Here is an 18,143-nt window from a genome sequence, read left to right on the forward strand (position 1 = left end):
TTGCTAGATTGCAGTTCAAATATTAAGATTGCCAATCTATGATTCAGTTATTTTAGTTTTATTTCTCTTCTATTAAAATCAGGAAACAGTTGGCATCCAAATGCAAGTTTTAAGCATATTTCAAATGCCTGTTGTAATCAAAGATCATGGATTGTGCCATCACCTACAAATAGAAAAAACATTATAAAGCTAAAAACAGTTCAAGGAAACCAAAGGACTATGACTGGATGTTGAATTCATTTGTTGAATCTGACTGGAAAAGTTTGTTTTTCTGAAGTTCCAGTTTTTGTGATATATTCTGGGAAGTTTGGGTCATTCTCAGTTCAGGATGGTGGAAAACGCACTCCAGAGAGATATTTGAGTATGTGTGAGTAGATGATCAATAAAGTATAGGTGTCCCCCCACCCTCGTACCCGCGGGTGATACTAGATGTACTATGGATGCCCAAAACCGCGGATAGTAACGAATCCTATCATTGAAATAGGAAAGCCACCTCCACAGCAGACCCCTGGAATTATTTCTAGAATGTTCCATGTAATATCTTTGGACCACAGTAAACTGCAGATAACTGAAGCTGCGGAAACCAAATCCGTGGATACGGGTGTTCCACCATAATTCTTAATTCTTCTTTGTAAACTATTTCTTAGATAGAAGATAGCAACATATTAGTTTTCATTTATACCTAAATATAATTATAACTTTGCTAATATAAATCCACCTTTGAACTATTGAGACTTCAAATTTATCAGTCTCCTTTGGAAAAATGAAAGCAAATTGTTTGAATATAGCTACTTAGCCTTAAGCTGCCATCAACATAGAATTCTAACAATTGTTTATCATACAGTTTTCCATATACCCTTCAAAAACATCACCAATTTGTATTAAATAGCATCCTCAACATGAGAATAAATTCCAAGATGTTTGACAAAGGCAAAATAAAGGAAACTTTGCCTAAAGTTACTAATCACAGAAGGCAAGATTAGGACATATAGCCAAAAGCTTGGTCTAAGAGGTAGGTTTAAAGAGCTGGTAGTTGTCAGTGCATGTTATAGGTTCCCAGTATCAGCCCAATGTAGTTGGAGAGCTTTTCATAAAGATTTAATTGAGGACAATCTATGTCAACTTTTTAAAATTAGTGATATTCTGTTTTGTGAAGAGAATTCAATGCCTGTTGGGTACATAATCTACTTTTTACTCTTCAGTGCAATACTGATCAACTGTTGTGCTGATGGACACGCTGTTCATTGGATGGGATACTAAATTAAGAATGTGTCTATCCAATTAAACAGACATTATTTGAAATAGAGTAGGGTGTTATCCTGACATCTAACCAATACTCCTCTTTCAAACATAATCAGCAAAAACAATCCAGCAAGCAAATCACATATTACAATTCATTAACCAACTGGCACAAAATAGCTTTTGTGTTTATCTTTAGCAATCACTGTAATTCAAATGTAACGTATTTCATATAAGAGCACTGAGTCCTTTTTTTTACAGACATAATGAGACATCATTTAAATTCAAACCATTCTTTAATGCATTATGGAAAGGTCATTTATTCTGTAAATTTTGCATTACATGGTGTAAGTGATTATCAGTGTACATATATTGCTACACTGAACCACAAAATTATCCAGTCATGGTCTTTCGGAAGAACACGTACTCAAATGCGAAGGAAGTTTTTTCACGCTATCTATTTATTTATGAATAAATCAAAGCTTTTGATCTCTGGATCTAATGTGATATCAGTTCACTGCGATACTTTGTGATGAATGCTCTCCATCTAGTCACAAATACATCTCAGCCAATAATACTCATCTCCATATAACATCATGATTGAGAGAAATTCATATTGCAAGGAAGGAAAAGTGGTTCACAAAGAGTAAAAAAGAGGCAAGCACACATATTCTGTCAACAGCAAATTACATCAATGTCCCTTTGCATTAATATCATAGTTTCCTGAACATAGACTAATTGTATTCAAGGTACATGGTATTATGAAAGTAGATTTAAGTGTTTCTAGGATATTCTATCCCTTGTATTGAAATTTGAATACTCATGGATCGCAGAATGTGCAAGAAAAGTATCTTTTCCATTATTAACATTAACAAGACAGCATAACAGAAGCAGCATTTTATATTTAAATTTAAAAGTTATAACATCGAGGTTTTGGGCCAGTTATAGCTCACAAACATAGGTAAGGCAATCCAAATACTAACCATTAAATTAGAAAAATGGTTTAACTTCATCATCTCTTTTGTATGTAATACCGATATATCATCTTTCCTTTTTGATCATTAATTAAAAGCAGCACTGTATGATGGTGCATATAATACTACTGTACATAGCTTTCAGAAAAACAAAAGGTTTCTGAAACTACTAACAATATTCATTTGTATGTTGTGTAGTCCTGCACAAGGTGTACTCTTCCAGTCTACAGAAGCTAATTTCCTTTAATTATTATATCATATTTTATGTCAGTATTTCATAATGGCAAAACCATCATTTTGAAAAGAGGAAAAGCCTGACTTCCTAATGCTGTGTAGTTGCAGATCTGCCATAGAGATGGCAATCTGCTATGACTTGGTTGCAAACATTTATTATTTTACCTCAAGCAGTTTTGTGGCATTGTTTTCCATATTTTTGTATGCCTAAAAATGAATATTCCATCCAATGAATGGGACACTTAGGACCCGTTGTTCATTTTAGTGCCTCACCATACATTTCTAGTCCACTTGTTAGTGCCTGATTATGGGCTTCAGATCGCCACCTTGTCAAATCTCTGCTAACTTTCTGATCATCTTATGTCTCTCACTGTCCCCACATAGCAAACTTCAGTCTCTTTTCTCCATCTGATCCTTGAACCCATAAGCCCACTCCCATTCTCTCTACTTATAGAGTCATAGAGATGTACAGCATGGAAACAGACCCTTCGGTCCAACCTGTCCATGCCGACCAGATATCCCAACCTAATCTAGTCCCACCGGCCAGAACCCGGCCCGTATCCCTCCAAACCCTTCCTATTCATATACCCATCCAAATGGCTCTTAAATGTTGCAATTGTACCAGCCTCCACTATGTCCTGTGGCAGCTCATTCCATATCCGTACCACTTTCTGTGTGAAAAGGTTGCCCCTTAGGTCTCTTTTATATCTTTCCCCTCTCACCCTAAACCTATGCCCTCTAGTTTTGGTCTCCCCTATTGGAACCTCTTTTTTCCCCTGACAGCATTTTACTAAATGATTGTTTGCATTACAGCGGATGAACCACCATTGAATTAGTAAACAGTATGACTCTAGATATTACTAAAATCAGCAGGTCTTTTGTATCCAAAATTGTTATCAGGAATGTTAATGAGATTTTCTGTTAATCACATCTGCATCTGGTGATGCCTGTTCTTTTTTTAAATAGGACAAGATTTACAAGGATGTTGCCAGGTTTGGAGGCTTTGAGCTATAAGGAGGGGCTGAATAGGCTAGGGCTATTTTACCTGGAGCGTCAGAGGCTGAGGGGTGACCATACAGAGGTTTATAAAATCATGAGGGTCATGGATAGGGTAAATAGATAAGATCTTTTCCCTGGGTTGGGAGAGTCCAGAGCTATAGGGCATAAGTTTAGGGTGAGAGGGGAAAGATTTAAAAGGGACCTAAGGGTTTCACATAAAAGGTGGTATGTGTATGGAATGAGGTGCCAGAGGAAGTGGTGGAGGCTGGTACAATTGCAACATTAAAAAGGCATCCGGATGGGTATATGAATAGGAAGGGTTTAAAGAGATATAGGTCAAGTACTGGCAAATTGGATTAGAATAGTTTAGGACATCTGGTCGGCATGGACGAGTTGGACCGAGTTGGACTAGTCCTGTTCATCTCTATGACAATATGATTTTTTCATTATTGTGATGTGTTGCAGTATACTGGCCACCAGATGTCCCTGCCACATGACTTCACAAAGCATTTTTTGAAATTACACTATCGTGATAATGTTGACTTTTTAATTCCATTAAGAATTAGTTAATTGTTTTACTTTAATTTAGGGATTTTGTAATTATATTTTGATACTTTATCGCATTAGTTATCATCTTTCAAATGAGACTTTAAACTGAAATTCTGCATTGTGGTCTTAAGTGAATGTAAAAGACCTTAAGGAATGAATGACAGAGGACTGAGGGAGTTTTCCATTGTGTTCAGGCCAATGTTGATCCTTCAACCAGCATCACTAAAGCAGTATGTTATCACGTTTATGGAACATTACTTTGTGCCATTTGATTACCTTGTTTGTTTACATTACAACAGTGAATGGTTCAAAAGCAACTCATTGGTTGCAAAGGCATAAAATAATTAAACATTTTTTTTTTCCCTGTCCTATCAACTCATTAGTGCCTCTATTCTACCTATATTTACAATTATCTCAGCTACAGACCAATCAAGCTTCCTAATTGATTATATACCTCACTGATAGTGGAATATTCTAAAGTTGTGAAAATTATGAGATAAATTCAAGACTGATTTTCTTTCTTTTGGCTCGGCAGTGCTGCATTCGTAATGTTTCTCACTCCAGTTGTGCCACAATCATATTTTGTGTTAAAAAATGGCTGTAATGCAGGGACCTCAATGGAAATAAAAATCAATAGAAATGTAAAATGTGCTGTTGATTTGCCATGATACATTTTATACTGTGATAAAGTCAAAGTGGAACTCTCTCCCAGTGCATTATGTCTAATAGTACAAAAGATCAACTTTTTGTGGCTCAAATGTTAATATTTGTTAGCTTTATTTTAAACATAACTTGACAGTTAATAAATTGGCTGGTTTGTCCACTGACCCAGTAATTTCTTGATTCAGTCATAAGCATGATGCAATGCTTATCTGCAAGCTCATGGTCAAGCTTAATGATAGTTTGTAAAAACTGAAGGAATTGTGGATGCTGGAAATCAGAAGCAAAACAGAAATTTGTTGGAAAAGCTCAGCATGTCTGACAGCATCCTTAGAGAGAAATCGGAGTTAATGTTTCAGGTCTTCTGACCCAGGGTGGCACGGTGGCTCAGTGGTTAGCATTGCTGCCTCACAGCATCATGATCCCCTGTTTGATTCCAGTCTTGGGTGACTGTCTGTGTGGAGTTTGCAGATTCTCCCTGTGTCTGCGTGGGTTTCTTCCTACATTCCAAAGATATGCAGGTCAGGTGAATTGGCCATTCTAAATTGCCCATAGTGTTAGGTGCATTAATCAGAGGGAAATGGGTCTGGATGGGTTAAACTTTGGAGGATCAGTGTGGACTGGTTGGGCTGAAGGGCCTGTTTCCACACTGTAAGAAATGTAATCAGTTCTGAGGAAGGATCACTGGACCCCTAATGTTAACTCTGTCTTCTCTCCACAGATGCTGCCAGACCTGCTGAGTTTTTGCAGCAATTTCTGTTTTTCGTTATAAACAGTTTGAGTGGTTTACAGTTCCATTACAGTGTCAAACAAATTGATTTTTAAAAATTTGTTTCTCTATAAAATAACAAAATAGTACAGAGGTTTCTGTCAGTGATTCAAGATTACCCCAAAAGATGAGCTGTTGAGTCTAATCATAAATTTCCACATTTATTTTCTTACAGAAAGCACCCTTGAAAAATATTAGTCCTCATTGAATGGGGTGTAACTTGCTTTTGAAGAACCATCATGTCTGTTAAACATGTTAATTTATCCTGAAAGAATAATTTTGTTATTATACCATGCCAAATTTGTCCAAAAATAATAAAAAGCTGGCAGGATTTTAAAATAATGGTTTAAAATATATTCACAATAGTTTGAATTAAATCTTAATCCAATCATTATTATTTACTTTACTGTCTGAAGTTCTCATTAAAAGGAAAGGGAGTCTGTGCTCTGTATGGATGTTAAACATATTTCAATCTGATTGGCCACTCAGCATAATTCCTGACACTATTGCTGAACATCTAAAATACCCCTAATTTGGCAGCAGTGTGAAAGTGCCTTTGGGAAAGCGGAAAGCCCTTTGTGGTTCTTTATGGTCAGTTTTCTGCAGGGTCATTGGCCAGAGTTTAGATCAGAGTGGTGCAGGAAAAGAACAGCAGGTCAGGCAGCATCCAAGGAGCAGAAAAATCAATGTTTCGGGCAAAATCAGGAATGGAGGCAGGGAGCCTTTAGGGTGGAGAGATAAATGGGGGGGGAGGGGAAATGAGGAAACTGATGAAGTCCTCCTTGATGCCCTGGGGTTGAAGTGTTCCGAGGCGGAAGATGAGGCGTTCTTCCACCAGGCATCGGGTGGTGAGGGAGCGGAGGTGGAGGAGGCCCAGGACGCATGCCCTCAGCAGAGTGAGAGTGGGAGTTGAAATGTTGGGCCACGGGGCAGTGGGGTTGATTGGTGTGGGTCTCCCGGAGATGTTCCCTGAAGCACTCTGCGAGAAGGTGTCCAGTCTCCCCAGTGTAAAGGAGACCGCATTGGGAGCAACGGATACAACAAATGACATTGGAAGTTGTGCAGGTGAAACTTTGATGGATTTGGAAGGCTCCTTTGGGGCCTTGGATGGAGGTGAGGGAGGTGGTGTGGGCGCAGATTTTGCAATTCCTATGGTGGCAGCGGAGAGTGCCAGGAATGGAGGGTGGGTTGTTGGGGAGCGTGGACCTGACAAGGTAGTCACAGAGAGAATGGTCTTTGCAGAAAGCGGAAAGGGGTGGGGAGGGAAATATATCTCTAGTGTGGGGTCGGTTTGGAGGTGGCGGAAATATCAGCGGATGATGCGGTTAACGCAAAGGTTGGTAGGGTGGAAAGTGAAGACCGGGGGGTTCTGTCCTTGTTACAGTTGGAGAGGTGGGGTTTGAGGGCAGAGATGCAGGATGTGGATGACTTGCATTGGAGGGCATCTTTAACCACGTGGGAAGGGAAATTGCGATCTCTAAAGAAGGAGGCCATCTGGTTTGTTTTGTGGTGGAACTGGTTTAACTCTCCCTCCCACTCCGCCAAGGACATGCAGGTCCTTGGCCTCCTCCATTGCTAGACCCTGACCACATGATGCCTGGAGGAAGAGCACCTCATCTTCCGCCTAGGAACCCTCCAATCACACAGGATGAATGTAGATTTCTCCAGCTTCCTCATTTCCCCTCCCCCCACCTTATCTCAGTTCCAAACCCCGGATCCAGCACCGCCCTCTTGACCTGCAATCTTCTTCCCGACTTCTCCGCCCCCACCCCCTCTCCAGCCTATCACCCTCACCCTCACCTCCTTCCACCTATCGTATTCCCAGCGCTCCTCCCCCAAATTACCTCCCGCCTACCCTTTATCTCAGCCCGCTTGGCACACCAGCCTCATTCCTGAAGAAGGGCTTATGCCCGAAACGTCGATTCTCCTGTTCCTCGGATGCTGCCTGGCCTGCTGTGTTTTTCCAGCACCACATTTTTCAACTCTCAACTCTGACTTCCAATATCTGCAGTCCTCACATTTGCCTCGGGTCATTGATTAGTTAATCTGTTCAATTGATTACCTCAAAATCCAACTTTCTTTTTATGCAGTATCAATATCCTTGTTAGTGTAAGGTTAAAATCTCCATTTTGTAAACCTTCATCACAGCTTCTGCCCACTGTCATGAGATTTTCTGTCATCACATTCTTTGAGAACAAAGTAAAGCTTTTCGTTACTCCACAATTTTTGCTTCAATGCACTGCAGGAAATCAGCAAATGAAATATTAAATATTTTGTGCTATGTTTCTGGCCATTTGTGATAATGCTTTTCACTCTTAAAGTGTTTGAATGAGGTATTTTTTGTTCTCTCCCACAGATGTCTTTTATCTCAGCAGTGGTGGGAGGGTTACCTTAATCATTAAAAGATCTGTGTTTTGTATAGAAGAGATTTCCATTGAGAGCGACGTCCTTATTCTGAAAGCACTCTTGATGTTGATTCTTTGTGGATCTTCACTCCACCATTCCTTATAATTTTTCACTGGCACAGGAAATATGACTTCTGACAATATTAAATTTGTTCAATTTCCCTGTTTGTAATTTAGGATTAATTTGCATAAAATAACTCATTTTAGGAAAATTGTAGCTTGCAACAGCCCTGTTGACTTTTTTTTATTTGTTCATGAGATATAGCAATTGTGGCTTTGTCAGCCTTGACTGTCCATTCCTAATTGCCTAAGAACAGCAATTAAGTATTAACCATATTGCTGTGGGTCTGAACTCATGGGCCAGGTATTATAAACCAGGATGCTGGATTTCCTTCAAAGTTGAATATAAGAATTAGAATATCGTGTTGCAATTGTACAGGACATTGGTGAGGCCACTTTTGGACTTCTGCGAAAAGTTATGGTCGCCCTTCTAGAGGACAGACATTGTTAAATTGAAGAGGGTACAGAAAAGATTGATAAGGATGTCACCAGGACTGGAAGGTTTGAGTTACAAGGAGAGGCTGGGACGTTTTGACCTTGACAACTTGTGTGAGATCATTAAACTTTTTCCCTGTACTGAACCATACTGTCTGGGGACTGCTTCTTCTAGCATTGACATTCAGAGCTATCCCCACCCACTTCTATTAGATCCAGTGTGTGAAGAGATTTCTGCAGGAATCTCAGGATATCAGGATATACAGGATATCACTCATACCTTTTATGTTTACTAGAACTCCAGTGTAGCCTGCAAAGCCAACGACGTGTCTCTCACGTGGCCAGCTATCATTGTTTGTGGGATAGCACAGTTTCCAGAACAATATGAGCACATATTCCAGCCACAACACACTTCTCCTCTAAGAGGTGCTGATCAGCTGGAAGTAGTGCCAGCTGCTAGAGACTTTAGGAGTCCTCTCCATGCATAGAACCAAAGATGAATGCAGGGAATGTATCCAGTGGTCACTATACTGAGCAGGATGTAGGTTGGCTTGTTGAGCTGGGAGGTTCATTTCCAGATATTTCATCACCCTACTAGGTAACATCTTCAGTGGGCCTCGGGCAAAGCAGTGTACATAATTCCTGCTTTCTATTTATATGTTTGGGTTTCTTTGGGTTGGTAATGTCATTTCCTGTGATGATGTCATTTCCTTGTCTTTTTCTCGGGGGTGGTAGATGGGGTGTAACTTGATGTGTTTGTTGATAGAGTTCTCATGCATGTCTCTGTTAGACTTATCCTAGGATGTTATATACAAAAATACCGTGCAAGAACTGTAACAAACACTCCATTGGACAACAGGCAGAAAACTAGCCACCAGGACACATGAACGCCAACTAGCCACAAAACGACATGATGCTCTCTCACTAGTATCCTTACATACAGATAAGGAAAGACACCACTTCGACTGGGACAACACATCCATCTTAGGACAAGCCAAACAGAGACATGCATGAGAATTCCTAGAAACATGGCATTCCAACTGCAACTGTATCAACAAACACATTGAGTTAGCCCCCATCTACCATCCCCCTGAAATGACTGAGGAAATGCAATCCCCCTGAAAACTTTGGAGAACTTAATGTCAACACTTTATCCCACCATCAGGAAACTGATTTATTGCCTTCCAGCCAAAGAAGATCCCCTGCCCATCCTTCACAAGCTCTAGGTGGGCCCAGAAAATATTACCCACAGTTACAGCATATAATTTTCAGTGGGGAAGAGTGGCATGATATGGAAATAACATGGTTTCAAATTGGTTTCAAATAAATAATGGATAACATATCAGAAGAAGAGCTTAAGGAGCTCACTGTGAGTAATTTTTTCTTGTTTCATACAACATGTTGCGAGGTTGATGGGTTCCAGGTGAGAGGAATATAAGTGCTGATAGGAATAAAACATAATCGCCGTGATATTATGTTCCCCTGCCAGGTGCATTTTTGGATGGACAACATAGCATATAGGGAGGGTGCTGAGACCATCTTCTCACCCACCTCCAGCTCATTCCCATAAAACAGCTGCTCTAATTGGCATCATGCTCACAGTATGTAAATAAATAATTATAGATCAATTGTACCTGTTAAAAGCTCACTTGATGCCAGTATTGTGTGCCCAGGTTGGCAGGTGGGAGGGTATTAGGAGCCATAAATGTGGTTTAATTTAAGGTGATTAAAATAGTAGGAAGATTGATATTGAAGGGCAGCCTTTTGTTCAGCAGAGGCACTCTTTGAGAAGTTAGTATCCATAATACAAAATCGACCATCCTTGCTCCCCATCCTGGTACCAAAATCCACATCCTCTATCCTCCGAGCTTCTTGACTTATTGTCCTCTATCCTGACTTGGTTCAGTCTTGGCTCTGCATAATGCTGATCTGTGACACTTCCAGGACTGAGATCAACTACCAGCTCCAGAGGTTACGACCTCCTCCTATATATCTGTGTGCCAGTCTTCTAGCTAGTCACCTGAATGGCCATGAACTTTCTTGCTGGAAGCAGGGGTGAACTGCCTGTAGTTTCCAGTCTAAAGACTTCAATTTTATTCACACCGGTTTGAAGTTTTGCATGAGTCGAGAATGTGGTGCTGGAAAAGCGCAGCAGGTCAGGCCATATTTGAAGAGTAGGAGAATTGACATTTCGGGCATAAGCCTTTCATTCCTGATGAAGGGCTAATGCCTGAAACATTGATTCTTCTGTTCCTCAGATGTTGCCTGATCTGCTGTGCTTTTCCAGCACCACACTCTTGACTCTGATCTTCAGCATCTGCAGTCCTCACCTTCTCCTAGAAGTTTTGTGTGAGTCAGATCTTGGTGTTAAATTAGCAGGTGGAGTAGGGGGGAGCAAACACCTTTAGGTTAATGACTTCATTCAGCATCAAACATTTTTACATTCAACAGTAGATGGGAACATGAAAAACTGAAACAGGTTTATGAAGAAGGGCTTAAGATTGAGTCAGCAGCATCAAAAAGATAGAACTGTTTTGTCATGCGGGGCCAGAGTTGAAAGGGATCATAGCCTTGAAGAAGTGGGAGATGAAAGGATCAATGTATATAGCATTACTCATAAACCAGTAACCACAGTGAAAGAGATTTAACTGTGTACACAAGTAAGACCTTCAACAAGCAGTGGAACATTTTTTTAATATCATGGAACTTTTTTATTACTATGAATTTAGTCTGAGCAATGCAGTGTCATTTGCTGTATATCAGACAAGGACAGCTGAACTTTAAATATGAAACACCTAAAATTAAAAACAAGCTATAAATAACAAGTTCTCATTAATGAACAATTTGTAAATGTGAAGTTGTGATATCTTGATTTTTCCAACAAAGTTCTATTTTATAAGTGAACAGAAATCCATGTTTTTCTGAACAGAAAAAAATCTGTCCCATATCAATTGCACAACATTCTCATTTAGAAGAGATTCAAAGGTATACGCTGACAGCTAAGTATAAGAAAACAATAACCACATAATAAAAAGTTGTATGTTAATTTGTAATCCTTGACTCCAAGCAGAAGATAACACTTTGTTCTTTGAAATATCCATATTCTATTAGATAATGTGTCTTTCAGCCAAACCACAGAAAGAACTCCTGGAAAATGCATTAATCCTACCCCAAACATGGACAAAGTTCTGGTCATTTGCCAGTATTTGTTTGCTTGGTATACATCCAATCTCTCTCTCTCTCACTCACTCTCTCACACACACACACATCCCCCTCCAACCATTACTGTCAAATTGTTCTCAGAATTCCTTCCTCTCTGCTGTTAGAGCTTTATTCCTTTCTGATTGCTCACAATACATCGTGGAATCAATTGATAAACAAAATGTTAATATTGAACTGTTTTGTTCTTCATCGTGACAAATCATTGAAGAAACAAAACACATTGACAATTTGTGAATTCAGGAGCTCATTGCATTAAGCAAAGTTTAGTACAGCTCTAACATCCAAATTTCCTCAAATTACTCAAAAAGAAGACTTGAAAGTTATTTCAGTGGATAATGTCACAATCTTGTCTTGAATAGAAAACATAAATTATTAACAGAAATTTCAGTGAGGCCTCTCTTTTCCTACCTCTGTAATTTTAGTATAAACTCTCTAAGCACTGAAGTAGAGTTTCTATTAAACTGTGACCAAGGTGATTTAGGTTTTGCTTTCAGAGTATATTTTACCTGATGTAGCAAAGCTTATGTTATCATTTGTAATGTAAGAAACTAGATTTGGATAACATAATATTGAAGAATCCAAAAGATATTTACTACAGCTAACTATTATATTCAAACATTACATATGTGCATGCATCAGTAGTCAGACTCACATTAAGCTATTTGAATACAAAGAGAAACATGTTTTCAAAGCATGCCATGCTTCAAGTAATCCCAAGTAAGATGGCAAATGAGACTGGTCATATGTTATGATTTAGTAATGATATAAGGCATGCCCTTAAAGGTGCTCTGGCATTCTGACTATGAAACATAACACCTTTATCTGAACCTTAAATATGACCCCAAATGGATATACATATTTGTACATAAATGTGTGTTGTCAATTCAATCATTATGCAAACAGATAAGACAGTTCAAATTTCAAATTTCAATGTAACAAATAGGAGATTTGACTACTCAGCCTGATCTGATAGTTGATCCCTCTGGAGAAGTATTCATTGTTCTCTGTTGGAGTTCTCTGCTGTTGGTTGTTGTCATTAAATATAACTGCACAACCGTCATTGGCAGAGCTGGCTTCTATCCTTTCACAATGAACACGTGATTAGAAACGACTTCATAGGATTTAAAGGTTGCATATTCCAGAAATCATTGCTGGTATCCAAGAATTGGTGCTTCTATTTCTAACTCATGCTATCTACCCAGTGTACAGTTTTGGTAGTTCTCTGACTACTTGCTCATTATATATCTTTCATTCTCCTCTATCTTGAAAGAAGAATGTCCTTTGCCTTGAAATGGTCAGACAGTTAGTTGCTTGGAAAATTTGCTCACATTTGCACCTGAGCTTGAGTTGTGCAGAGGATGGCGATCACTTTTCCTTGATATTGCATGACATTGCATCAGTGTACTGCAGAAAGTTTGTTTTAATGCTGAAAAATTAATGATCAGTGTTTTGGTAGTATGTAGCATATGCCTGATAAAACTGTTGAGCATGAACAGTGGGGTGACAAGGTGACATGGGTCAGTCAACACTTAGTGAACATCTTGAAATGGTTCTCCAATGATCTGCGATCTGTCATCAGACACTATCCAAATAAACTGAAAATAGTGGTGATCATGTTAGTAATGGCTGCCATTGTTATGTTGCTCAGTTGGCGAACAATGGGAAATTTGGCCAGGTAATTCATCACAATGAGCTATTTTTTCCTATGCATTGTGAATAGCGTTGTGGCTACTTTCATCCAAAGATTGTATGGAATCTTGTGTTGGTGTAAAGACACCCTTCACCATTGGGGTTGATACATTTGACATACCTCACACGCATTTATGAGTTATTGAATATCCTGATTTGTTCCTGGCCAGTAGGTAGTTTCATCTGCCAACAGTTTCATGCATTTAATGTCCATGTGTCTGTGGTGTAAGATTCACATGATATATTAGCACAATGCTTTCAGCAGTGCAAAATAACTTGTCATTAATATTTGAGTTCTAAGGAGAGGCTGGTTAGGCTGGAATCTTTTTCCCTGAAGTGGAGGTGACCTCATAGAACTTTATAAAATCATAGATAAGGTGAATAGCCAAAGTCGTTTCTCCAGGGTAGGGCAGTCCAAAACTAAAGAGCCAAGGTTTAAGGTGAGAGGGGAAAGTTTAAAAGGGACCTGAGGGGCAACCTTTTCACACAGAGGGTGGTGTGTGTGTGGAACAAACAAATTTGCTCAGGTACTACGTTAGTATTGGCAGGTAATCCCTGTATAATAGTTATTTAGAACTCATATTTGCTCATCTTCAGCTGACAATTGTCATCTCTGACTCATCAATTTTGAGAATGTCTTCAACTTCATAGCCTAAAGCACCAAAGTGTAAATCGCCAAACTGATCTTTGATTTTGTAGAGTTTGGTAATCTATGCAATGTGTCAGATGTGCTCATCTTGGAAGTTGGCTTATATCTCACTTCAAGGTCATATTCTTGCAAATCATTAACTGATTCAATTGCTTTGTATGCATCCTATTTCATCATATTGGGTATAAATTTGTGACTTGTGAATGAATTGTGACTATCATGAGACCTGTGCATACAGATACTGTCTTCTGGGTGGGAAATGCTCAGAAGCTAAGATGAGAGCTTGTGCAGTACATTATCATTCTGCCAATGAACACCGTGAGATGGCCTCTCTCAGGTTGCACCATGAAAGTTTACTCAATGGTGTCTACATATCTTTTAGGATGAATTGTGATTAGATATTGGCACTAGCTCCACAGTACTCGCAGTATGGTGGCTAAATGGTTAGCACTGCTGCTTCACATGTCAGGGATATGGGTTCAATTCCACTGTCAGGTGACTGTCTGTGTGGAGTTTGCACGTTTTCTCTGTGGTCTGTGTGGGTTTACTCCAAGTGGTCTGGATTGCTCCAACAGTCCAAAAATGTGCAGGTTAGGTAGATTGGTCATGCTAAATTGCCCCTAGTGTTCGGCATTGTGCAGGCTTGGTGGGTTAGCCTGGCTAACCCAGATGGGTTAGGAAATGCTGGGTGATTGGGTGGGATGCTCTTCAGAGGGCCGGTGTGGGCTGAATGGCCTGCTTCCATACTGTAGGGATTCTATGTTGCTTTTAGTATTTAGTTTACATCAATATACCCATGGTATTATCACTGAACTATTAATCCAGAGACTCAGGTAATGTTCTGTGGACCCAAGTTTGAATCGCGTCACAGCAGATGGTGGAATTTGAATTCAACAAAAAAAAAACTGGAATTAATGAAGATCATGAATCTGTTGTTGGTTGTCAGAAAAACCCAACTGGTTCACTAATGTCCTTTAGGCAAGGAAACTGCCATCCTTACCTAGTCTGACCTACATGTGATTCCAGACCCACAATAATGTGGTTGATTCTTAAATACGCTCTGGGCAATTAGCAGTGGGCAATAAATGCTGCCTAGCCAGCTACACCCTCATTCTGTGAATGAATAAAAAAAACAAATGATGTTAATGGTCACAAAAACTGCTGATCCCCTTATAGTGCTGATTTGGTGCATAGGGTTATCAATATGGAAAGGTTAATAATCATATGAAATGTGACTTGCATTTGGTTGACTTTGAATTTTGTTGATATGTTGAATTGATGCACCATATTAACCCCCTCCTTGCGTCCGGTGTTGTGATTTTGTACGATCTTGCTGGTCACCTGTGCTTTGGCCTGAGAGCTGGCATAGTTTCAGCATTCCATATTTTCTGCACATCTGTCTCTTGCTGCCACATAATTCATGATATCACAAAAAGCAGGAAAGTTTTAGGGTATGTGTGATAAACTGCATTTGTTACACATTTTATTCATTTGGTGCACTTTGCTGAGTGTAGCAATCATATTGGCTGCACTGAAAACATGTGGTCATTGTTGACCTGTTATGTTGGTTTCAGACTTACATCCAACCTCAAATAGCCTGTCAATGGTATGGCCCTTTCTTTTGCTCAAAAGATCCTTTCTTAAGGTTTTAGTTGGTTCAGAGGAGATTGCTAATATGATGAGCCTTTCTTACAGTTCGTCATCAGAAAAGTCTCACTCATAGCCTTTGCTGAGGCATCTTCCAACAACCTGGTCAATAGCCTTGAGTCACATGCTATGATACAGTGAAGATGTCATGAGTATGGCCTCTGACTGTGAGACATAACATAAAGTTTTAGCGTGAAGTTCATTGAATCCTTGAGGAAATCAGTGACACCTACACAAAATTAATATTCCAGTCAAAGATCGCCAATGAATTTGCTAACTAAATATATCAATGCATGAAATTCTCCTATCACACATCACAGTTCAGTACCGTGCATTTCAATTTGTTGTGCAGTGGGCTTAAGAATTTTCTATTTGGAAATGTAGTTTCAAATGTCAAGTTTCAATTTGCAGTTAATGTAAAAGACATAGTCAATGTAAGCCTGCAGCTTCAAGCACCAAATCCTGGCCTTTCAATTAATATTCCTGAGAAGTTCTCTGATATTTTTATGCTACCAGCTGGAGTTTAATGTTAATAATACTCCTGTAAACCTAATAATCTTTTGTCAATTTCGGGAACTAGGGTATGGGGAGAAAGCAGGAACATGGTACTGAGTTGGATGATCAGCCGATCATATTAAATAACAGAGCAGGTTCAAAGGGCAAAATGACCTACTCTTGCTCCTACTTTGTATGTTTCTAACTAAATTAATTATGCATTCAAATTCAATATTTTATCATTTATAGAATCTATAATTAAACTGACATTCTCATGATCATACTTTTCCTTAATTTGGAAGCGTGATCCTAAGAGTTTCACCTAGCTTTACAATCTCTTCTGGTATAATGTGCAAACAAATATCACATAGATTATGGTTTAGTTATGTTTCCCTCTAGTTTTAGCTCACCTGCTGTTTGCAAATAGAAATGACATTTGATATCTCATACATGTGAGTTTAAGATTCACCAGTCTTCATAAACATACTAGCAGGATACCATGCAATAATGAAACAATTTCATAAGACACATAAAACCTGGCTCATTTTTTTATTTCCTTTTCTCTTCCTAGGGAACCTGAAGTCTATTTTAGTGATTCAGTAGCAGCCCACTTGAAATCAAGTACCTTAGCACAGGTCCAGAATTGAACCAAGGATCGACATCTGTGCAAAGGCACAGTCCTGCACTGAACAGGACCATTTTACTTGGAAATAGAGATTTGACAGTGAGGTTTATCAACAAGTAGACCACAAAGTGTTCTTAACCAGTAAATGAATATTATTTCTTTTCTCTAAGTTATTAATTTGTTGTTTGAGTTGCCTTTGTATTGTGATTATAAAGCTGCATCCAAAAACTACAATGTTTCTTGTCTTTGATAGTGCTTAGCATTCTCACAACAAAGCTACTAATCCCTTGTGATGACTCAGATTCACGAGCTATAAAACTGTTCTTGAATTCTCCCTGTCTGTGCAATATGATTTTGTTTATTGGGGAGGCAGACAGCCACAAATTTGCAATTAACCTGAATGTAACAGATGATAGTTTCCGCAACATTGTCTGAGTTTTGGGGACTCAGATAGAACCCTTTCTCATGACATGTTTAAATGTACGAGGTTGAGCAAGGACAGATGCTGGAGAGTGGACACCAAAATGACAGCAAATATGTGACATCATGCATGCTCTAGGTTGATGTACACTAAACATTTGACTAATCATTACACTTGCTGTCATATCTTTGCAAATCTGCATGCACACTGCAGCTGCCAGGTTTGAACCAAGGATATTGGTGAACACAAAACACAGGTACAGTCCAGCTTTCTTCCACTCCCTCATTATTTTTTTCATGTTGATTTGGAGATAAATATTGGTCTGCATACTAAAAGAATTATTAAAAGTAGGAGTATACTTAAAAGGGAAATCAGGAGGGCAAAACGGGGACACGAGATAGCTTTGGCAAATAGAATTAAGGAGAATCCAAAGGGTTTTTACAAATATATTAAGGACAAAAGGGTAACTAGGGAGAGAATAGGGCCCCTCAAAGATCAGGGAGGCGGCCTTTGTGTGGAGCCACAGAAAATGGGGGAGATACTAAATGAATATTTTGCATCAGTATTTACTGTGGAAAAGGATATGGAAGATATAGACTGTAGGAAAATAGATGGTGACATCTTGCAAAATGTCCAGATTACAGAGGAGGAAGTTCTGGATGTCTTGAAATGGTTAAAGGTGCATAAATCCCCAGGACCTGATCAGGTGTACCCGAGTACTCTGTGGGAAGCTAGAGAAGTGATTGCTGGGCCTCTTGCTGAGATATTTGTATCATCGATAGTTACAGGCGAAGTGCCGGAAGACTGGAGGTTGGGAAACGTGGTGCCACTGTTTAAGAAGGGTGGTAAGGACAAGCCAGAGAACTATAGACCAGTGGGCCTGACCTCGGTGGTGGGCAAGTTGTTGAAGGGAATCCTGAGGGACAGGATGTACATGTATTTGGAAAGGCCAGGGCTGATTCAGGATAGTCAACCTGGCTTTGTGCGTGGGAAATCATGTCTCACAAACTTGATTGAGATTTTTGATGAAGTAACAAAGAAGATTGATGAGGGCAGAGCAGTAGATGTGAT

Source organism: Chiloscyllium plagiosum, chromosome 20 (assembly GCF_004010195.1).
Source record: "Chiloscyllium plagiosum isolate BGI_BamShark_2017 chromosome 20, ASM401019v2, whole genome shotgun sequence".
In the NCBI taxonomy this organism is placed as follows: domain Eukaryota; kingdom Metazoa; phylum Chordata; class Chondrichthyes; order Orectolobiformes; family Hemiscylliidae; genus Chiloscyllium; species Chiloscyllium plagiosum.